This window comes from Puma concolor, chromosome B2, assembly GCF_028749965.1.
Source record: "Puma concolor isolate L17-30 chromosome B2, mPumCon1.1.hap2, whole genome shotgun sequence".
NCBI lineage: Eukaryota > Metazoa > Chordata > Mammalia > Carnivora > Felidae > Puma > Puma concolor.
The window spans coordinates 150761213-150785664 of NC_141671.1; the positions used below are offsets into that span (position 1 = coordinate 150761213).

At 45.7% G+C, this 24452-nt stretch overlaps 1 protein-coding gene and 1 pseudogene across 1 annotated transcript in view; both read right to left on the reverse strand.

The window, feature by feature from the left end:
- The window catches only part of PDE10A (phosphodiesterase 10A), a 625228-nt gene that overhangs the window by 382318 nt on the left and 218458 nt on the right, over window positions 1–24452 (reverse strand). The window lies entirely within an intron of this gene.
- Window positions 19145–20838, reverse strand: LOC112849254 (glutathione S-transferase kappa 1 pseudogene; annotated as a pseudogene).

Sequence of the window (24452 nt, forward strand, 5' to 3'; positions counted from 1 at the left end):
GTCACGTAAGGCTACCTGAGTGACTGTTGCATGAATGCCTCCTGGCTCCAAGTGGGTAGGAAGGCGGTGTTAGGGCCGACCCTGGGGCTCAAATATTTTACAATTTACTGAGGGGTCCTGGAGGCGTGGAAAGTCAGGGAAAAAGGTCATAAGTGTCAGATCCAAACGTTGTGATCCCAACGCTGAGTGTCTAGTTCAGAAGGACCAGAGCAGTGTGGATGGACTCATAAGGTGACCCACCTCAGATCTGTTCCCCAAAGACTATTTCTTAAAGATGATTAAAAAAAAAAAAAAAAACACCCAGTAACACAGGCCAGGATAAATTAATACAAGAAGAAACTGGGACCTTAGGAGGCAAATTGGAGAGCATTAAATTAAAGCCAAGGCCCACAACCTCAGATTATTTGCTTTACTTTCTAGAAAGTGGCTGGAGACTTCCTGACAAATGAGGTCACACGGGAAAATACTCTAAACTCACAGTGTGCACATGATTAAAAATGACCATTCGCTAGAAGGGATCAGATAGGCCTGGACTCTTGCGTCCAAAACCCGAACTTCCCCTCAATAATTTCCCAACACGCCCAGGATAATAAGCATCCGCTCACAGCAAGGCAGGCAAATGACTCAAGAGTGCAATCCCTAGACGGGATTTTACAAGGAACAAAGTTAAGTGAAGGCCAGAAAGCCAGAGTTCTGGTCATTTAGCCTGACTGCAGGACACTATTCAGAGTAGTTCCGGTGTTGAGAATAACTGGGTAAGAGCCAAGGCGTGATCAGGGGGCGGGGCGGGCGGGGATGAGTGAGACAGGTCAAGGGGATGGAGAGGCACAAAATTCTAGTCATAAAATAAACAAGTCATTCATTTTATAAAACAAAATAAAATAAAAATTTTATTTTTTATAAAATAAAAAAGTACAGTGTAGGGGGTATAGTCAGTAATGTTGTAATGACGTACGGTGACGGATGGTGACTCCACTTGGGAGCTGAGCACAGGTAGAGAACGGTCGAATCACTTGTGTCGCACACTGAAACTAATATGACATTGTATGGCCGCTACGCTTCGATGAAATAGAAAGACGAGAAGGATCGTTATTCTAAAGCTGTCAGTTCTTCCAAGTCTATCTTTCAGGTTCTACCCAATTCCAACGTGATTCTCCACAGGGTCTCTCTGATAAGATGACTCTAAGATTACTGTGGAAGGACTAGTGAAGGGGCACCTGCCATGCCAGATGTCAAGACACTTCAGTCTGTGATGTACAAGACAAGGTGTACTTGGGCAGAGATGGCCGACCGGTGGAACAGAAGATAGAACCTAGAAACAGACTCAGATATATGTCCATGGAAATTAAAAATACGACAGGCGTACAATACGTTTTGAAATAAAGTGCTTGCACGATTGGTTTTCATGTCGAGCAAGATAGTAAAATTGGCTCCCTACTACGTATTATATATAGAAAGCAATTCAGGTGGGGGGGAAAAAACCCTACTATAAAACAAAAACTTGAACACACTCAGAGGAAAATTTGGAAGAGGGTCATTAGGCTGTAGGAGCACAAATCATATAAATAATGGTTGGCAAAAATGAGAACTTTCAAATCAAAAACTGCTGTTCATCAAAAGGAACGATAAATAGTGAGAATAAAACGACAAAAACAGCAGGAAGGCGCTTCTGAATATAAACACAAACAGAAGAGCACAAGTGTCTGGACTATTAAAGAACAACAAACCAATTAGGAAGGACATCAAAAACCCACTGGAAAATAAGCAAAGAAACGAAAATAAGCAAATACTCAAACATGAAAATATGCTTAAATCCACTAGTCACAAAACATCATAATCAAGACCACTAGGTACGATTTCTCACCAAGCAAACTGGCAAAAACCGAAAACATGCACGTGCTAGAGAGAGCGTGGATCCACTTCTAATAGGTTGATGTGGTTGATTACGCCAACAACTAATGTTAAAATGCCCATGCAACTTGGTCATAATTTGCACACACTATGGATCCTTTTCTCATTGGTGTAATGACTTTGGGAGGCAGTGTGACATCAGCAGGTAAAAAGTGAAGAAATATCTATTCATGACCGAATAATTACACTTCTTTTTTTTTTTTTAAATATAATTTATTGTCAAGTTAGCTAACATACGGTGTTGACAGTGTGCTCTTGGTTTCGGGGACAGATTCCCGTGATTCATCGCTTCCGTGCAACGCCCAGTGCTCATCTCAACAGTGCCCTCCTCAGTGCCCATCACCCAAGTTCCCCTCCCCCCATTAACCCTCAGTTTGCTCTCTGTATTTAAGAGTCTCTTACGGGTTTGCCTCCCTCTCTAGATAACCTATCTTTAAACCCATCTCATACATATGCACAAGGAGCTATGGACCCAAAATAGAAGCATTTTATAATAAAAAAAAAAAGCAAGAAGCAAATGTTCCTCACCAGAAAAACAAATAAATCGAAGCATATCTGTGTAACAGAATCTCACATAACTTTAGAAAAATAAATGCACTTGAGCTGTACACACACGAGCATCCGAAAAGAGCAAGGCACAGCGGATCACACAAAATTTCTTCTGTATGGTTTATAAATCTGCAACGCTTTACCAAATGTTGTTTGGACACATGCGCACATGTTGCCAACGAATCAAGGCATACCAGAGAATGGCCAACACCAAATTTAGGACAGTGCTTATCTGTGCTGCGGAAGGACAGCCATGAGACTGGGGAGGAGACCATGTGGGGGGAGGGCGGCAGGGAGAAGGATGCCTGTGCAACTCTTTTTTTACACGTTAAGTTGGGTGGAGTTGCACGGTTGTTCGTTATACCGTTTTTTATATCTGTCTGCATGCCCGAGATAATTGGCGATACATCCACGGTGATGACATTTGTGTGTGCGCACAGGTATGGGTGTGGATGCGGGTGTGTGGGGCCCCGCCCAACAAATTCTGTAAGCAGAGGCCAGGAATCTGCGGTTTTGAAAAGCATCTCAGGAGCGAGAGCAAGGGGCAGCTTGAAAATAACAAGCACAGCACGTGTCCTTGAAGACTTTTTGGCCCGATAAACAAATATTAATAATGGCCGGGGAGATAAAAATGGCGCAACAAAGACACCAGAAACAACAGAGACAGTGATATGTATGTGGGTCAAGGCGGGGGACACTGTTAGACTTATGTGGGGTAAAGTAATTAACTCATTCTTTCGAGATTCCGTGAACGACCATTTTCGTCCCGGGCATCACACAGAGTTGCGGGAATAGTGCCTGGAACCGGCTGGGCAAAAAAAAGCATATATGGTTTCTATGCTTCTGTGAACAAAGATTCAAGTGAGTAAGACACAGGGGGACTTGTTCCCTGAAGCAAGACCACCAGAGAGGGCTTTTCCTAGTGGAATGCTTTTCCTAGCATTTCTTCGTTCCTTCAACAGTCATTAAGCAAAGGGTGTGGTCAGGAGCGTTGGTGCTGGAAGACGAAGGCCCACGGACCCCGGTGTTTCTGTCCATGGTCAAGGAGGAGCGGGTCAAGGCCGACACGGGGCCGACACGGAACAGCTGCTGGGGGCAGGCAGGGACCAGGCTGACTCGGAGATCAGCCAAGTTCACCCTCCACTTCATGTAAGAACACTTAGGTATCCGCCAAGGTATCCACGCACTTGATGGCCATCTTTCAAAACAAAGACATATACAGAAGGAACTAGCAAGTTGCAGAAGGTTGTAAGTCTCTGAGTTACGTGTAACACTGTGAACTCTCTGAAAACCCGATCTGATTCTAGGATGTTTTACTAAATTGCTGAAAGAATTTTACTTGTGAAAGTGCTCCCGAAAAAATTTAGTGTTTAAAAAAAAAATAAACATTAAGTGTAAAAAAAGCTTGTTTTTTTTTTTATTTTTTTTTTAACGTTTATTTATTTTTGAGACAGAGAGAGACAGAGCATGAACGGGGGAGGGGCAGAGAGAGAGGGAGACACAGAATCGAAAGCAGGCTCCAGGCTCTGAACCATCAGCCCAGAGCCCGACGTGGGGCTCGAACTCACGGACCGCAAGATCGTGACCTGAGTTGAAGTTGGACGCTTAACCGACTGAGCCACCCAGGCACCCCAAAAAAGTCTTTTTTAAAACCTCATTGCAAAGCTTGCCTTCAAACATTTTCTATGCCCTCTTCCTGATCAGAATAGGCTGTATCTTAGAATTATATAAACTTAGAAAATTCACAAAATTAAAGGAGATCACCACAAATGTACAACCTAGAGAAAGTGGTTGATTCTTCAGCGTATTTCCTCAGCATACTTTGCTTTAAAATAAATCTTACAAATTAAAAAAAAAATTGTTTTCTCTAATCAACTAAATTACATTTTAAAATAAAAATATTTAAAAATTAGTATCATCTTTATTCATTTTTTAATTTTTTTAATGTTTATTTTTGAAAGAGAGAGAGACAGAGTGTGCGCAGGGGAGGGGCAGAGAGAGGGGGAGACACAGAATCCGAAGCAGGCGCGGGCTCCGAGCAGTCAGCACAGAGCCCGACGCAGGGCTTGAACCCGTGAACAGGGAGATCGTGACCTGAGCCAAAGTCAGACGCTTAACCGACCGAGCCACCCAGGCGCCCTCAAAATCGTATCATTTTTAAATTATAAAAGAAACATAGGCTTTCAGTTGAGGATGTCGGGCTAAGCACATATATTTGTCTCTACTCCCTCACGAGACTCCATTAAATGTGCCAACAGGGCACCCTATGCATCAGACAGTGTCCAAAATATCATGTTCACATTCACTCAATCTTTACGTCAACACTGTGAAGTGAGCGCGATGTTACGTCTATTTTACAGAAGAGGAAACCGAGGTAAGATTACATTGCGAGTTAGTGGCGGAGACGATCTTTGAACTCAGGCAATCCAGCTCAAGTCTACGCTCAACGTGGTAAAAAGTAAAGTAATTATTTTTTAACGTTTGGGGTAAATGAATCCACAACATCAAAAAGAACGGAAGGGACAATCAGGAGAGGAGAGAGTTTGACAGATTTCCCGACGGCAGGAGATGAGCCTGTTGGTCGATAAAACCCAAGAGGACATGGCCGGTGGGCCCGAGCAGGGGTCCTGCATGAGACAGCCCTGTGCCCCGGGCTGTGAGCCCACAGGTAGGACCAGGAAGGCGGGACAGGGCTCACCGCAGGTGACAGACCGGTCCCTTCATCCCCACTCTGTTCTCCGCACCCCAGAAAATAAAACAGGGCTCGTGCAGCTCGGCATTGATCACATTGCCTGGGCATCCCAGCACTCTGGATAACCTCTCTCACGCTGGCCCGTCCAGCTCCTTGCTCGCTCACCGTCTGGGTGGGCCTCCGCGGGACAGACCTGCCCCCTTCCACCCACCTTCCACAGAAGCTGCCACGGAGCCGTCCTGCTCACAGCAGAGACCGGCACGGAGACAGACCCGCTAAGCTACGAGTAGAGAAGTGACGCCAGACCCCAGAGAAGGTGCCCTGGTCCGTCTTTCTTCAATATGAACTTTTTGTCTCCAAAAAGGCCCATTAGCATTTAGTTGTCAATTCAGTATTTATGCTGGTTGAGTATTTGGAACACAGAAGCGTCGAGATGGATCTTACGCCGCAAATGGATACACAAACCACTAGAAAATACTAAGTGCTAAGCTACCTAAGGCTCTGGGAGAATGGTAGAGGTGTGGTTTGGGCTCTGTACTTGCATTTTGTTGCATGGTTTCTTTTTTTCTTTTTTCTTTTAAGTCTATTAATTTATTTTGAAAGAGAGAGAGAGGGCGCACGCACGCGCACAAGTGGGAGAGGGGCAGAGAGAAGAGAGAGAATCCCAAGCAGGCTCCGAGCCATCAGTGCAGAGCCCGATGCGGGGCTCGAACTCACAAACTGTGAGATCACGACCTGAACTGAGATCAAGAGTCGGATGCTTAACCGACTGAGCCGCCCACGTGCCTCTTGCTGTGCGGTTTCTAACAGCCTCATGCGAGTGCGTGCGAGTTCTCTCCTTGCACGGGATCCGGAAGGTTTACGCTCTTTTCCCCTTTCAAGTATTTTCCTTCCCCTAAACTTCAGAGTCACCGATTCCGCTAACAGTGAAATAACACTGCTATCTCAATGTCAAAAACATGATATAAATATTTCTGTTTTCTTGTCTGTGCCAAAAGGTTTTCTATGTGGGCTGTTGTCTGGAGATGGGCAAAACTCACAGCAGAAAATAGGTGTCGAGAAATGGCGCAGAACCCAGTAGGGGTTCAAGAAGCCTAGTGCTGAAATCTGAGCACCCACGTCAGGGGTGTGTGTGTGTGTGTGTGTGTGTGTGTGTGTCTGTGCGATCTGACACACCAGTGAAGAGGCACTGTGATTCGGAAATAGAATTACACCATCCCGAGGGACCAGCTGGAGAAGCAGTAGAATGTGGTTCGATGCACGGACTTAGGCGTGGTCTTCTGATGTCTGCCATTGTCACTGTGCAATTCAGGCAAGTTACTTAGCCCCTCTCTGCCTCAGTTTCCTCATATGTGAAATGAGGATAAGAGAATAAATCTTGTAAAGCTGCTGTGAGTAAATGAGGTAATGCATACTAGAGTTAATTCACATGAGAATTGAATTGGGTCCGGGCAAAGTCCTCAATAAAGACATGCCGTCAACATCACCACCACCACCACCACCATCATCACCATAACCACCATCACCATCATCGTCACCATCACCATCATCGTCACCATCATCACCATCACTACCCTTACCCTCATCCGTGGACTATTTCTTCAAGTGAACTTATTGAGAAACGACAAGTACAAAGTGAACAACTAAAAGCTCCTAAAACATTGGTCAGACTCCAAATGTTTCCTGTTGGATGCACCATTTTATGCATATCCCTCCCCTCCCGGTATACTTACAAACTAATTCTGGCTACCACCCAAATCTAGCTTTCTAAAACATTTATTGGTGTATGAAAAACACTTCCTTTTTTACATCCCTGCCTTTGAGTATCGACCATTTCTGCTATTAAATGGGCAAAGAGAAATATCACTACTGATTCTCAAATGTCTTACATTTCCAACTCAAACATTGGCTCATTCTTTCCTTAGCATTGATTAGCCACTTCCGGAAGTTACCTGGCCGAACCCGTGACTGGTGTTTAGGTGGAGAATCTCAGAAGGGGAGCGACTGTCCTCACTGACCCACTTAGGGCTCCCCGAGTGCGATCTGAGCAGGGAGCCCGTGGGGCTGAGGGAACGGAAATGCTGGGGGCAGGGCAGGGGAGGGGGCACGGCCTGGGGACAGAGGAGGAAGGCGGGCGACAAACCCTGTTCTAGTGGACGCAGACCTGCCGACCAAGGAGGCTGAGGACGACAGCCTCAGCTCACGCAGAGAGCACTGAGCGCGTGGGAACAACCTGCACTCCAGGGGAGAAATAGAAGGGACCCAAAACAAAGTGGTCAAACATGGCAAGTGCAAAGTGAAAGTGGTTTCTTCCCAGGGACTTCCTGGACTCTTAGCAGCACAGAGGAGGCAGAAGGAGGCTGGTGGCAGGAGGGGGCCACTTGGGGGCTGGGGCTGGGGGTGCCTGGGGGCTGGGGGCGGCCTCCCGGGGCAGGGGAGGGGCAGGGCTCCCCAGCCTGGGGCTGGGGCTGGCTGGCTGGGCTCACTCTCCCCACGCAGGGAGCAGGTAGTCAGGTCACCCCAAGCTCTGCTGTGACCCTAAGTGTTCACAAGGGGACGGACAGAGCAGAATAGACACCGCACATCCGGCTTCCACCCCACTGAGGCCCTTGGCCCGGCTGGAGGATGGTGACCCTTTGTCTTTTCCTTCCGTTGGTTCCATTTCAGACACAATGTTATCTCACATCCGTCTCCCCAGACACAGCCCGCTGAGATGCACAGGGCGTGGTGTCCCCCGGGCCCCAGACAGGGGGCACCGACTCCCCAGTTCTAGAAGCTTCTTCGAGGGTTCCGGGACGCACCCTTTTTCAGCAGCCACAGCATTCAGCACCCCGTGTGTGCCTCTGTGGAGCCACAGGGGACTGGAGGGGCAGGGGGGCCGGCACAGCGGGACAGAGGGCCGAGGGACCAGGGCAGGTGCAGCCAGTTTTCGGGGCAAGGGTCAGAGAAGTTGGGGTGGTGGCTGCCTGGGGTACCCGGGAGAGTTCCCAGTGGCCAGAGGCCATGACGTGCCCCCTGCCTGCCCCGCCTGTCCGTGCAAACTTCAGGCCCAGGCACACGTTTGCCCCTAGATTCCTTCAGGTGCCCTGAACCTCTCCAACACGCTACCGTCGCTGCCTTAGCGGGAGCTGCCCCCAGGCGAGGCCAGCCTGGGGGAACCTGCAGAGGGCCCCCCCCCCCCGCAGCACACACCAGGAGGCCGGCTGCCCCCCCAGGCTCGGAGCCAGCGCCCCTGCTCAGCTAGGCCTGGACTCCTGAGCCAGAGAAACCCGGGGGCTGGGAGGAGTGGGGGTAACAAGGGCACGCTGCTTTAAACCACTGGGATCCGGGGACACTCGTTACCCAGCGAAAGATGACCAGTATAATCTGTTCTGTTACTTACGCCCAAAACAGTATTAATAAACCAGCAGAACAGGAGTATTTAAAGCCCGCACATTCCTTTAGACACCGAAGGGCCCCGAGCGGAAGGAAACATCGTCCAATGTCAGTATCTGTAAGGAAGAAGCCTTTTAGCAGATGCTACTGAAAATCTGAGCTACGCTTACCTAGAGACCTGTGTCCTCAGACGCTCTTCTTTCATTCTTATGGGAACGTCGGTTCCAAATTTATATCACATTCGGAGGCGCTGTGCTCGTTTATTTGCTATGGACACACATTAAAAGATGTATCCAACTGTAACCGTAAACTATTTTTACTGAAAAGGAAAATAGCATTTGAGAGAAATTTTAGGAACATATGAGTCGATGATCAATGAAATGCTTTTTGAACAATATGTGAAACTGAATTACCTGAATCCTAAGGAACCGAAACAAATTAAATCCTTCGAAATTTAGCCAGTAAGTCGATGCCATCTTGGATCGACTCAGTAGCAAATGAACTCATGTACTTTAAACATCAACCCACAGGGGGTTTGTAGGTTTGATCCAGGGAACGCGCTTCCCCACGGCCGAGGGCCACGCTCTTGGTCGGAGGCCACCTGAGGGGGCAGGCTTATCAGACAAATTCTAAGGCAGGACTTTTATTTCACATTGTGGAAGGCTCACATAAACAGCTTTCCTTGACCTGAGCCAAGGGTAGAATTTTGGTTTTGTTTTCAATAAAAATATTTTAAAAACTCTCAGGTTTCATTTCTTATAGAACAGACATATGTTATTTTAGTGTTTAAGGTTTTTTTTCCACCACAGATGCTAACTTGTTTAAATTTTGACTAAATCCATTACAACTGTGTATTGTACGCATATTAAAATTTTGTACATCTTCCTTGAAGTGACCAAATCTCACGAATCCATGGTGCTCCTTGGAATCGACAATGCTGCTCCACTGAAATATACAGAAATGCTAATGGTCACACACATCCCCCGTCCCCACCCCCCCACCCCCCCCCCGGATTGGGATAAGCATAGTGACAATCAACCAGAAATAAAAAAAGCATAAACCATAATTCTTATACAATAATTCACTTGATTTTCTTATATCCGTAAACTCCCAAATGTCAAACTAGCAAGGTACGTAATTCAAATAGGCAGTCCCTTTGTCAAATGTTTCACATAAGTTTTTTATCATTAGGCCTCCCTCTTTTTCTAACAACTATGAAAGTTCCAGAATTGTCCATAGTGCATATGGCATAGGGGCTGATGCAGTGTTTCCATGAGAGACAGCGAGCTTGAGAACCACTTCTTATGTGGTTCCGGAACATGTATGACCGCCCACAGCTGGCTGGTTCAGTCACCAGCCACCCGCCGAAATTCACCTTCCTTGGACTATGTACTAACTTGTCTCCCTGCAGGATACTGGGCTTCTGAAGGTGCTGGTGACCACTCATGTTTGTAACCCAGCGTCTGGCACACAGTGGTGCTTAATAAGGGACTGTGGAACAGAGCCTCCAATGTTTTTGAAACACAGATTGAAAATATCCTCCCAGAAAACAAACCAGAACAGAACATTTTCCTGGTATAAAGAGAAGATCAGGGCGCCTGGGTGGCTCAGTCGGGTAAGGTCCAACTTTGACTCAGGTCATGATCTCACGGTTTGTGGGTTCCAGCCCCACGTCGGGCTCTGTGCTCACAGCTCGGAGCCCGGAGCCTGCTTCGGATTCTGTGTCTCCCTCTCTCTCTGTCCCTCCCCTGTTGTGCTCTGGTTCCACTCTCAGAAATAAAAACATTAAAAAAAAAAAAAGAGAGAAGACCTAATATTCCTGAAACGAATACCAATAATAAATCAGTATGCTGTTGGAGACAAACGTCGCTCTAGAAGTGGTTTTAGAAAAAAGTACGTTTAAATTTTAATACAACCGTTCTTATAGATACGGGCCGCCAAAACATACCTAAAAGGGTGGCTAAGCACATGGGTTGTGGAAGCAGACAGCTTCACTCCTCTCCACTCACCCTGTGAGCTCTGGCAAGTCATGCAGTCTCTTTTTAATTTTTTTAAATTAAAAAACATTTTTTAAAGTTTGCTTATTTATTTTGAGAGAGACAGAGAGAGTGGGAGTGGGGGAGGGGCAGAGACAGAGGGAGAGAGAAAATCCGAAGCAGGCTCCATGCTGCCAGCGCAGAGCCTGATGCGGGGCTTGAACTCAAGAAACTGCAAGATTGTGACCCGAGCTGAAACCAGGAGTTGGACGCTTAACCAACAGAGCCACCCAGGCGCCGCATTTTTTGTTTTTGTTTTTGTTTTTTTGACAGGAGAGAGAAAGAGAGGCAGAGGGAGAGAGGGAGACAAAGGATCCCAAGCAGGCTCTGTACAGGCAGCAGAGAGCCCACTGTGGGGCTCGAGCTCATGACCTGAGCCCAAGTTGGACACTCAACTGAGCCACCCGGGCGCCCCCAGCCTCTTAAGCCCCAGTTTCCTTATCTGTGGAGTTACAGTAATAATGCTACCTCCTTCATCATCTTGTTGCAAGAGTCAAGTAAATAAAATATATAAAGCACTTAGGTGATCACCCTTTTGGGCTCAAGAATACAGGTTATTTTGCTCCCGAACCTGAACATGCATCATAAATCAAATCATTTAATGAAGCCAGAATTCGGATTTCTGGGGCACCAAGAATAAGCTTCTCTCAGATGGCCTTTATCTTGAATTTTTTTTTTTACTGCAATTATAAAAAGTAAATTGTTTCAATAACAAAAGTTTATTTTTAAAATTGAACAGAAGCTCCAAGAAGTAAAGTAGAGTTTTCTCTACACAGACATGCTTAGTGAATGCACAATATTTGAAGTTCCAGGAAGACTAATAAAACCACTGGGAAGTTGGGGACAAGGATAATTGACAATAAAAATTCACAGCTGTCTTTGAAGAGTTGTGTTTTTGGAGCCATTATTAATAAGAATCAGCTTCAGGAGTGGGGGAAAAAAAGAGGTTTTAAAAGTGATGCGAATTAATATTCCAAGCTGCATTATGGCAGGAAAGCAATGACTTATCGATATCTTTGACGCCTAGGAAGAATGGACATCTGACATGCAATGTTGCTGATTTTATTTTATGCTTCAGCCAGTGAGGCATGACGGAGCTGGGCTATGTACTATAATAAAACAATATGTATTAAGGGTCACTTAACAACAACCACAGATCCTCCTTATTTTGCACAAATCACTTTTTAATATGAAATCGCCACACGGTTCACTTTAAATGTTGTACAATTTTATTCATCAATTATGCCTCAAGGAAGCTGAAATAAAAAGAATAAAGATCCCCATGCCCTACCCGCCCCCCCCCCCAAAATCTCATTGAAAATACTTGTGTGATTTTTGTTGGTTTCAATGTGAACCCACAAGCTAGGAGTGGTGGCAGAAAAGGACCACATCCATGTCTTAGACATGTTCTTCCTCTACTTTAGGTATGAAAGAACGTAAGAAAAAAGACACAGTTCCCTCCACTCTCCACGCGGGATGTGATAGGACAGAGCAGAAATAAATTCCCATAACTATTTTTCTTTTTCTAGAAAGCTTCTCTTAGGATGTACTCATGTCCTCTGTTCACAGGAAACCAGATGAAACTGACATGCAGCGCATCCCCCCGCCCCCTGCCCCGCCCCCCACGGGGACCGTGCTCAGAAGGTCCAGGTCCTGAGTGTTTCTGTGCTGGCTCATGAAAAGCCGCACTTTTAATGAAATCGCTTACTAGCAATTATTATTTCATGCTAACAGGGTCCTGACTCTCACCATATTGTGAAATAGTAATTACAAGTTACCACCTTTCAAGTGCTTAATTAAACTTACTCGTAAGACTCGCAACATAAACCGTTGGCCTGGGGAAATGAGGGCTCTGAAACGATCACATGACTGGGCATCTCAGGAGCAAGCTCTGTGTGTTTAAACAAGTCTTTCTCCGAAGACTTCTCTCCATAAATGTCATTCTACCATCACTCAAAGACACTGCTATTAGAATCACTCTTTTCCTTAAAACACAGTGCAAAAAGCGGGGTGTCTAGTCTTCATTATCAAACAAGCTTCAAAGCTGTTCTTTACCTAGTAATTTGGAGGCATGGCTGATAAACAGTGATTTAAACTACAGAACAGTAGGGTAAAGGGAATGAATGGAGCTACCCCAGGAGACAGGGAAATGCCACTCATCTGGAAGAGGCAGGACAGCTGGCCACGTAACTCCATGTGGCGCTCGCTGATGGAGACAGAGGACGTGGAGAGCGCCCCCCCCCCACCCCCAGGCACTGTGGCTGTGCACATCTGGGATGGACTTTGCACGGTGTTGGGAGTTCCTGTCTGGTGGCAAGTTCCAAGGAGGAACGTGAACTCGGCATTCTAGAGAAGCCCAGCCCTGGATGGAACCCCCAATGACTCAAATAATGATATGCTAGAAATGTTGGGGAAATAATTTTTTAAAAATCAATATAAAAAAAGACTGGGTAAGTTCTTTGGGGAGGATAAAGATGTCCAGAAGCACTTTTCTCCAGCAGATTTCCTACTTTAAAAATGTTTGCTTAGTTTTTGAGAGGTTATGCATTCACAGTGTTCAAAAAAAATGATAAGAAGTCACATATGAACAGCTCACCTCCCATCCATTCACCATTACTACCCACTACCCCCGAAGAGCTGAGCACAGTCACTGCTTTCTTTTTTGTCTCCTTCCAGATTTTTATGCAGATCTAAGCAAATACGAATATGTGCTTCCCTCTGTTACAACACAAAGTTGAGCACTGTAGATTTGTCTCGTAATAACACATCTTTGAGATCTTTCCGATTCAATATGTAGACTTCACTCCTTTTGTAACAATGGGGAGGGGCAGGTGGCTGGACAGAGCAAACTTTCAGTTCCACCCTGGTGGGCATTTAGGTTGTTTCTAGTCTCTGCTGCTGGGGACAACGTCACAGTGAATTGGCACATGCGGCAGGTGGTTTAAAGCTACTCAGGGGCTCCTGGGTGGCGTGGTCGGTTGTGTCTGACTCTTGATTTCGGCTCAGGTCATGATCTCATGGTTCGTGAGTTCGAGCCCTGAGCAGGGCTCTGCGCTGACAGACACCTGGTTATAGTGTATTGGACGAGTTCTCTTTTTAAACAAAGTTAAATATATCAATCATACCTTTCATGCCTCTTCTTTTTTTTAATATAATTTAACTTTATTTTTTTATTTTTTAAGATTTACATCCAAATCAGTTAGTAGTAGTGAAGCAATGATTTCAGGAGTAAATTCCTTAATGCCCCTTACCCATTTAGCCCATCCCCCCTCCCACAACCCCTCCAGCAACCCTCAGTTTGTTCTCCAGATTTATGAGTTTCTTTTGTTTTGTCCCTCTCCTTGGTTTTATATTATTTTTGTTTCCCTTCCCTTATGTTCATCTGTTTTGCCTCTTAAAGTCCTCCTATGAGTGAAGTCATATGATTTTTGTCTTTCTCTAATTTCACTTAGCATAATACCCTCCAGTTCCATCCACATAGTTGCCAATGGCAAGATTTCATTCCTTTTGATTGCCGAGTAATACTCCATTGTATATATAAACCACATTTTCTTTCTCCACTCATCCATCAATGGACATTGGGGCTCTTTTCATACTTTGGCTATTGTCGATAGTGCTGCTATAAACATGGGGGTTGCATGTGTCCCTTCGAAACAGCACACCTGTATCCCTTGGATAAATGCCTAGTAGTGCAATTGCTGGGTCGTAGAGTAGTTCTAGTTTTAGTTTTTTGACGAACCTCCATACTGTTTTCCAGAGCGGCTGCACCAGCTTGCATTCCCACCAACAGTGCAAAAGAGATCCTCTCTCTCCGCATCCTCGCCAACCTCTGTTGTTGCCTGAGTTGTTCATGTTAGCCATTCTGCCAGGTGTCAGGTGGTATCTCAACGTGGTTTTGATTTGTGTTTCCCTGATGATGAGTGATGTGGAGCATTTTTTCATGTGTCGGTTGGCCATCTGCATGTCTTCCTTGGAGAAGTGTCTATTCATGTCTTTCGCCCATTTCTTCACCAAATTATTTGGTTTTTGGGTGTTGAGTTTGAGAAGTTCTTTGTAGATTTTGGATACTAACCCTTTATCTGATATGTCATTTGCAAATATCTTCTCCCATTCTGTCGGTTGCCTTTTAGTTTTGCTGATTGTTTCCTTCACTGTGCAGAAGGTTTTTATTTTGATGAGGTCCCAGTAGTTCATTTTTGCCTTTGTTTCCCTTGCCTCCCGAGACATGTTGAGTAAGAAGGTGCTTCAGGCAAGATCAAAGAGGTTTTTGCCTGCTTTCTCCTCGAGGATTTTGATGGCTTCCTGTCTTACATTGAGGTCTTTCATCCACTTTGAGTTTATTTTTGTGTTTGGCGTAAGAAAGTGGTCCAGGTTCATTCTTCTGCATTTTGCTGTCCAGTTTTCCCAGCACCACTTGCTGAAGAGACTGTCTTTATTCCATTGGATATTCTTCCTGCTTTGTCAAAGATTAGTTTCCCATATGTTTGTGGGTCCATTTCTGGGTTCTCTATTCTATTCCATTGATCTGAGTGTCTGTTCTTGTGCCAGTACCATACTGTCTTGATGATTACAGCTTTGTAGTATAGCTTGAGGTCTGGGATTGTGAGGCCTCCTGCTTTGGTTTCCTTTTTCAAGATTGCTTTGGCCCTTCGGGGTCTTTTCTGGTTCCATACAAAATTTAGGATTATTTGTTCTAGCTCTGTGAAGAATGCTGGTGTTACTTTGATAGGATTGAATATGTAGATTGCTTTGGGTAGTATCGACATCTTACCGATATTTGTTCTTCCTATCCAGGAGCATGGAATCTTTTTCCATTTCTTTGTGTCTTCTTCAATTTCTTTCATAAGCTTTCTATAGTTTTCAGTGTATAGATTTTTCACCTCTTTGGTTAGATTTATTCCTAGGTATTTTATGGTTTTTGGTGCAACTATAAATGGGATCAATTCCTTGATTTCTCTTTCTGTTGCTTCATTGTTGGTGTATAGGAATGCAACTGATTTCTGTGCATTGATTTTCTATCCTGCAACTTTGCTGAATTCATGAATCAGTTCTAGAAGTTTTTTGGTGGAATCTTTTGGGTTTTCCATGTAGAGTATCATGTCATCTGTGAAGAGTGAAAGTTTTACTTCCTCCTGGCCGATTTGGATGCCATTTATTTCTTTGTGTCGTCTGATTGCAGAGTGCCAAGCCTTCCAATACTATGTTGAATAACAGTGTCGAGAGTGGACATCCCTGTCTTGTTCCTGACCTTAGGGGAAAGCTCTCAATTTTTCCCCATTGAGGATGATATTAGCGTTGGCTTGCTCGTATATGGTTTTTATCATCTTGAGGTATGATCCTTCTATTCCTACTTTCTTGAGGGTTTTTATCAAGAAAGGATGCTGTATTTTGTCAAATGCTTTCTCTGCATCTACTGAGAGGATCATATGGTTCTTGTCCTTTCTTTTATTGACGTGATGAATCACATTAATTGTTTTGTGGATATTGAACCAGCCCTACATCCCAGGTAAAAATCCCACTTGGTCGTGGTGAATAATTTTTTTAATGTATTGTTGGATCCGGTTGGCTAATATCTTGTTGAGGATTTTTGCATCCATGTTCATCAGGGAAATTGGTCTATAGTTCTCCTTTTCAGTGGGGTCTCTGTCTGGTTTTGGAATCATGCCTTCTGAATTTTCAAATACAGTTAGAAAGGCCATTACTTTGCTGCATTTATAAAAGAATTCTTATATTTCTTCTAGAGTTTTGATGACTTTTTTTTTAATTTAAATCTTTTATTCATTTGGGATTTATCCTGAGGTGCAGCATGAAATATAGATCCATGTACGGGTTTTTTCTAGATGGCAACAATATTTTCTTTAAAAATTTTTTAAAACATATTTATTCTTGAGAGAGAGAGACAGAGTGTGAGTGGGGGAGGAGCAGAGAGAGGGAGACACAGAATGCGAAGCAGGTTCCAGACTCCAAGCTGTCAGCACGGAGCCTTACGTGGGGCTCGAAACCACGAACCGAGAGAACATGACCTGAGCTGAAGTCGGATACTTAACTAAGTGAGCCAGCCAGGCGCCCCAGCAATATTTTCTGATACCATTTATTGACCAGTCCATTCAGGGGATACAAAATTCTCTCATGTGTTTGGGCCTACTTCTGGACTTTCTATTCTCCTGCACTGAATTAGGTGTATCATATGCCTTTATCGTGGTTTTAATTACTGAGGTTTTATTTCTGTAGGGCAACTTTCAACGTATTTATTTTGCCATGTGAGCTTTAGAATCACCTTATCTTCTTAAAAATAATTTTCAGGGGCGCCTGGGTGGCTCAGTCGGTTAAGCGTCCGACTTCGGCTCAGGTCATGATCTCGCGGTCCGTGAGTTCGAGCCCCGCGTCGGGCTCTGGGCTGATGGCTCAGAGCCTGGAGCCTGCTTCCGATTCTGTGTCTCCCTCTCTCTCTGCCCCTCCCCCGTTCATGCTCTGTCTCTGTCTCAAAAATAAATAAAAACGTTAAAAAAAATTTAAAAAATAATAAATAAAAATAATTTTCATATGTTTATTGGAATACTGATTTATAAAATAATTTAAAGGGAATTAGCAAGTTTATAAGGTTGATTTTTCTTCTGAAAAAATGATATGCTTATTTTGATTTCTAATTTTTTTTAATGTTTATTTATTTTTGAGAGAGAGGGCACACAAGCAGGGGAGGAGCAGAGAGAGAGGGAGACACAGAATGGGAAGCAGGTTCCAGGCTCCAAGCTCTCAGCACAGAGCCCAACACGGGGCTCGAAACCATGAACCGAGAGATCATGACCTGAACTGAAGCTGGACGCTCAACCAACTGAGCCACCCAGGTGCCCCTGGTTTCTAATCATTTTCAGGCGCATTTGTAGTTCTCCAGAGGAAAAATCCCTAAAAAATGGCAGGAAATTGAACCTTCATGTGTATTGTTTCTTTGACGAGGCTCTTTCAGAAGGTTCGTGCATCGCCAACCTTGTTGCCCGATCTGGTTTACTCAAGGTCTGCACCTCAGTCCCTTATTCTAGTGAGGCATGGCATTTGTTGCCTTGAAGTCTGGTGCGACTTCCCCTTACCATGTCGTGAGGTTTGGAAAACATTCATTTACTTACAGCAAAATGAAAAGATACCAGACAGGCTTAAGTTGCTGTAAGTGCAGATGTCTGAGCAGACGGTGTGATGTGATGCCCACGGTGTGCTGGCCGCTGGCGAGAGAAAGGGGCCCTGGGAACCCCGTGCCTGCTTCTCGAGACGGGGACAATTCCGTGATGCCCGCAGCGGCTGTGAGACCTCGTCATTCGGGCAGTTCTGCCCAGGTGAAGGGGGGGAAACTTTTTGGGACATGTCCAAAAATACATTTTAGAAAGAAGATGGGACACAGAACAAAGTGTTTCATGCAGACTTTGGGGTGTTTTTAATAACCTTAGATGGTATTCAAGTGTCCCAGGCTACTTCCTGACAGAGGTGAGCGTCGTGATGCATGACAAATGCAATGCAAGGAATAAAGGTGCGGGGACATCTTGAATCCATGGATTCTCACTTGGCATGAGAGGATGGGGTCCGGCCAAGTGAGGACCTGCCCACTTTTCAGGGCCAAACCATCCCTCACTGGGGCCGGGCACATGGTGCGTTGCCTTTTTCGCAAGGAGAGAAGCGACGGGCTCTCTAAGACCTCGGTTTGTCTCCTTCCGCTCTGTGACAACGTGGCCCCAAAGGCGCAAACCCACTCCCAAGGTGAAGAAAAGAGTATTAGGGATCAGCATGCCACAACGCATCGCCTTGTTCATGGGTTTCCAAAGACCACTCGCAGCCGGCAGAGTTCTTCACCTATCGGATAGATCATGAAATAGCCACGTCTGAAAAGACCTTCCCTGAAGGTGACCTAGTCCAATCTCCTCACTGAAAGTGTGGACAATTACACCCAGAGCAGTTTGTGAAGTGCCCAGATCATGTAGGTCCCTGGGCCTCTGTGGTGGCTTTAATTACTTTTCTACTCTCATCTTTTTCATGTTTACTAAACTATACTTGAGGTGGGCTGAAAGGTGAGCTCTAAACCACATCTGGGAAGAAATACTGTTTCTGTTTCGCCTCATATAAAATCATTTTGTGCTCAATTGCAAATATTGATAAAAATCAACGTGTCCAACCAATGCTAATTTCAGGGTTTTTTTTAATTTTTTTTTTAACGTTTATTTATTTTTGAGACAGAGAGAGACAGAGCATGAACGGGGGAGGGGCAGAGAGAAAGGGAGACACAGAATCAGAAACAGGCTCCAGGCTCCAAGCCATCAGCCCAGAGCCCGACGCGGGGCTCGAACTCACGGACCGCGAGATCGTGACCTGAGCTGAAGTCGGACGCTTAACCTACTGAGCCACCCAGGCGCCCCTAATTTCAGTTTTTTATTTTTGAACCTAAAGGGATTCTGATTCTAGAATGAATCGTATGCGATCTAACCCCATGACTCTTCTCTAGAAATGTTTTCTTTTTAAGGACCAAAGACAAGACACCCCTTAAGTTATTTTACTTCCTTCTCTTTCCATGTACAGTCAATACAGCAAGAGTTGCCCAGTCACAAAGCTTTCTCATCTTGGGGTGTGATATATTTTTTACGCCTGATGGCATTAGGCTTATTCTGGGGGACGCAGAGCTTGGGGCTCTTGAAAGGCATCTGTGAGGCACGGAAGTAAGAGCAGCCATGAGACTAAAGGCAGAGGGTGTCCCACACAGCCCCCTCCCCGGCGTCCCCAGGGCCACAGAGGAGCCTCTGTCAGACAGGGAAACCAGACTCCTAGTGTCACAAGGTGGAAGAAGGGTAAGCACACGGTCTGCTGTTTGATTGCGGTAGTTTGTTTCCCCTTGCCCATCCTTAAAGTCTGGCATTTATGGCTTCTCTCCCGGCCGGTGTCCCAGTGTTCCATCCAGGCCGAGCCCAACAGCACATGGCTTTGGCCATCCAGATGCGCCAGGCGGACGGGCAGCCCAAAGGCCCCGTATTTGCGGGCTGCCTCGCGGTCTCCTCCAGCTCCCTCTTCACCTTTGGTGTCGAGATCATCTCCAGAAGTCCCCGGGCAGGTTCTATAGAGGCGCCAGCCTTCTCTGCAGCGGCCAGGATGCTCTGGGTCTCCGTGGTTCTTCATCCCGTGGCCAGACGCGCACCCACAGCTCCCTGGACGCCTTCTCAGCATCTCCGGGGGCTCCAGCTTCACAGTGGCGAGGGATCGCATGGCCGATAAACTTTCTTTTTCAAGGATCACAGAGAAGAAATCCTTGGGGGACTGGACGGGAGGCTGGACACGCCGCCTGGGGAGCCTGACGTCATTTCTGGGGGTTGGGCTTTGCAGGGAAGCAGAGCTGGTGGCTTGTTTTCATCTTCCATGAGTGCTGTGATGAGACTCGGGCATAACCGCAGGTTGATGTTCCCGAAGTTTCTATCAGCACAGGCCCTCCAGCCAGGCGCAGGGGACAGTGCGGCACAGAGGACCTCCAAGGGGGCACAGCAGAGGCCCCAGGCCGCAGCAGCACACGCTTCCTATCCCTGGCTGGAGTTTAACTGTGATTTCATTCATTCTTCCTCCACTGTCTCCCAGCCCGGAGCAAATGAGCAGAAGGCCAGCCAGTCCCCCAGCCGGTCCCTGGGCCGCTCCCTGCGGCCGCGGGGAGAACTCCCGGCTCGCACCTCCGCCTGCTGATTCCTCGAAACTCATTTCCAAGCTAGTTGCTCCCAAACGTGGAATTGGCTGCTGCGCCAATGCCAACGTTAAAGAAAAAACATGCGCGAGGATTGCGCTTCCCCCCGGATATTCGTCACCATCCTTCGGCGTCCCATCTGCTACTGACTCTACAAGGTTCGAACTTGTTTCTTTGCTTTGTCAGTGGGCACTTTTCATCCAGTTCTTTACTGTGAAGTTCTAAGGTTCCTAAGTGCTCTCTACTCAAACTTTATTTCCAGGAGGCGTCTTATTACATATAAAGGGGCAATTTACGATGCACTGTATATTTAATAGAATGAGAGTGTTTGTGTATCCCAGCCAGCAGGGTGATGGTAATGACACTGGTATTATAAGTCTAACTATATATATAAAATATGTATAACTGATGTTGTAATTATTAGTACCGTCATCATAACTGACATTTCATGAGCGCTCCCGGCGTGCCCAGTGCATCTCCAAGCTCAAGCCTGCCGTGGACACGGTCAGCTGATCCGTGGCTTTGCCTTTGTGCCAGACGCGGCCACTGGATTTCCCAAGGGCATTGGTTCGCACCATCACGTTGCTCCCTTTAGAAAAACGTATTCTAATGTTTCTTTCCTTTATTTTGAATGATGTAACCTAACTTAGAAGCAAACAGTTCCATATGAATTAACTCTTCTCTGTGGCCACGTTCTGGATTAGAAACACGCATGGCTTTTGTCTTCTCAGGACTCACGGTTCATCGAAAGCATTTATTTCAACCTTGGCTTCCTTCCTCCTTCTTCCTCTACCTTCTTCCCTTCCGGCATCCTTCCCTTTCTACTTCAAGCAATTATTCATTAGACTGCCCCACTTTAAAGATGAGAAAGTTAAGGCCTGGGTACGTTTCCTACATCACACGGCTGTTTAGTTGGCCTGGGCCAGGTCTGTTGATCTCCTCCCCACGCTTCACTCATTATACCTGCTCACCGGTTTCCAATAAATATTATTGAACGACGACTGAGGGAAGCGTGTATGCTAAGCATCTTGCTGGATGCATTCAAAAGAATAAAATAGGGGGGCCTCCCAGACTGGAGGGAGATTAAGGGCTAACACTTGTGCCCTCTGATTGTGCCCCATTTTTATCTAATCCTTTAAAACGGGCATTATCATGATCATTTTAAAGGTGAGATCATTGAGTTCACAGAAATTTAGGGACTTGTCCCAGGTCCCACAGCTGGCAAGCCACGGGGCAGGGGCCCAGGGTTTGGGAGGTTGTGGGTTTGGGATCTGCACGGGGCCAGTTGGCCTCAAAGCCCATTTCTGGTCTGCCCCAAAAAGTTTACGCTCAATCTCATAGAGATGACTGAAAACACAGGAAGGTAAGAAGGGACGTTACATTTCCCACTGCAGCTAGAAAATGTAAATGCCCCAGAAATTCACACACACGAAGTAAGTCAAGTAATGACCTTGGGAAGTCAGGGGAACGGTATCAGATAATAATTCCCCCATCAGTTACTATTCTTTACTCTGTCAGCGGGTCACCGGCAAGATCTCTGCTGGGTCCTTCATAATTTTGTAAGAATGTTTTTCAATTTCCCCTTAGTTTTGCTTGATATACGAGTCTGGTTTTTTCTTTTTTGTTGTTATTTTTTAAAATGTTTCTTTACTGGGGCGCCTGGGTGGCGCAGTCGGTTAAGCGTCCGACTTCAGCCAGGTCACGATCTCGCGGTCCGTGAGTTCGAGCCCCGCGTCGGGCTCTGGGCTGATGGCTCAGAGCCTGGAGCCTGTTTCCGATTCTGTGTCTCCCTCTCTCTCTGCCCCTCCCCCGTTCATGCTCTGTCTCTCTCTCTCTCTGTCCCAAAAATAAATAAACGTTGAAAAAAAAAAATTTAAAAAAAAAATGTTTCTTTATTGATGTAGAGACAGAGAGAGAGAATGCAGGGGAGGGGCAGAGAGAGAAGGAGAGAGACAATCCCAAGCAGCCTCTATGCTCTCAGCACAGAGCCTGCCGTGGGGCTTGATCCCACAGACTGTGAGATCATGACCTGAGCTGAAACCAAGAGTCGGACACTTAACCAAATGAGCCACCCAGGCGCCTCTGGCTTTTTCTTTAGATTCAAAATGGTCAACATGAGGTTAAGATATCATGTCACAACTAGATGCTTAAAAATAGCAGATTAAAAAAGCAGGCTCCGTTATTATAAACATAAAAAGCTTGGTGTTTTGATGCGAATAATTAATATGTAATTATAAGCCATATGCATGTTATTATATCTGCTATGATTAATACAGCAGTTAACAAAATATCATTTTTTTCAAAGAAAAATGAGATGTAAACTATCATATCAATATTTTGTTCATTTTTTTAACTTTCTCTTTAAAGTTTATATATTAACTTTGAGAGAGAGAAAGAGAGAGCTGGGGAGGGGCAGAGAGGAAGAATTCTAAGCAGGCTCCACACTACCAGCATGGGGCCCAATATGGGGCCCGAACTCAGGAACTGCGAGATCACGACCTGGGCCAAAATCTACAGTCGGATGCTTAACCGACTGAGCCACCCAGACGCCCCTATAAATATTTAAACAATACATCCGCTGTGTGGCCAGAACTACGGTCAGTGACCGGAAGTAGCTGTGTGCCTAGTCAATGACCATCTGCTTCCACCCCTCGTGGAAATCCAGCGTGTGGCCTTTCTAAATAACACCTTTTTAAAGGTTCATTACCACTCACGATCAGTGGTTACCAGATGTTTCGAGTTCAGAAACATTTTAAAGAAAAGATGGTGGGGCTGGGGGAGACACGAGAAAGCCAATTTCCAGTTTTGTAAACCTGTTCTGTAACTATGTTTTACAGTCACATCACACAATGGATCCTTGCAAATTCAGTGAATTAGAACACAGACATACAGCAACTGCTAGTCTGTAAGTATCACTCTGTGAAAATTTCACTATGCATTCTTTTTCTTCTGTCACTTTAGACTGGGAAAAGCTCTGTCACTCACCCATAATTGTTCTCAGGCAAATAATTAGCACCCTTTTCTACGTGGCCTATATTCAGCTTTCTCAGCCAGCTCTGGGGACAGTGTCCCTCTCTCCCCAACAGCGGGTGTCCCACACTCCTGCTGCGAATGTTTCAGACATGGAGATTCCCCCAAGGTCTTGCACACAACAGAGAGTAAGAAGGAAGGAAAGGAGCAAGGAAGGAAAAGGACAAAGAAAAGGGGAAGGAGGGAAAACAAAAGAAAAAAGGAACCTACTCCAGCAATGACAAAAACTTTTAAAGTCTGGGAATGAGAATAAAGGAAATTGTTTATGCCAAAAATTGGCCACAGACGAACACAAGGCTTGGTCTAAAATCTGGTGACTCACTGACCCATATGTGATCAGGATTTGTAGGACACAGCGCTCATTAGCAGCTGGGACGTTTGCACAGTTACTGGAGGACGGCGTGTCCGCGGTCCCTCCCCCCACCCCCCCAGCCCAGTATTCACACTATTGGTCAGCCACTCTCCAGAGGGCCATCGGCTCACCTGTTTCTTCTTTCCTTAAAGACATCGCCAAAATGTTTTTCTCCTGAAAATCCCACTGTGAGAGTTCTTGTATTTGGGGGATTTTGTTCAAATATTTTATATTGCTATTCATTTCCTATTTTTCTGCCCTATCTGTCTAGCCAAACAATAAGGTTTTACTATTTTTTGTAACGTTTATTTATTTTTGAGAGAGAGAGAGACTGAGCACAAGCGAGGGAGGGGCAGAGAGAAGGAGACACAGAACCCGCAGCAGGCTCCAGGCTCCAAGCCATCAGCACAGAACTCGAAGCAGGGCTCGAACTCACGAACTGCGAGATCATGACCTGAGCTGAAGTCAGATGCTTTACCGACTGAGCCCCCCGGGGCGCCCCCATCATACAGTTTTAAAGAGTAGCATCCAGGCCTACTTAAGTGGCTTTGTGTTACTCAGACTTGCACTGAAGGACACAAATGTTTCAGCACTGCGCATTCTACCTGGTCTGACCTTGAGCTGGAGGCACAGAAAACCTTTGGCCCACAGTAACAGCTACGTCTGAATGAATGCGTCTATGGTCCAGTGCTGTTCTGGGAGCAATGCAGCTTGACGACAATCGGAAGGTAGAAATAATAACTTCCATTTCATTACTCCCCATATTATACATGAAGAAACTGAGGCCCGAGATCCCCCTCAGTAAGCGCA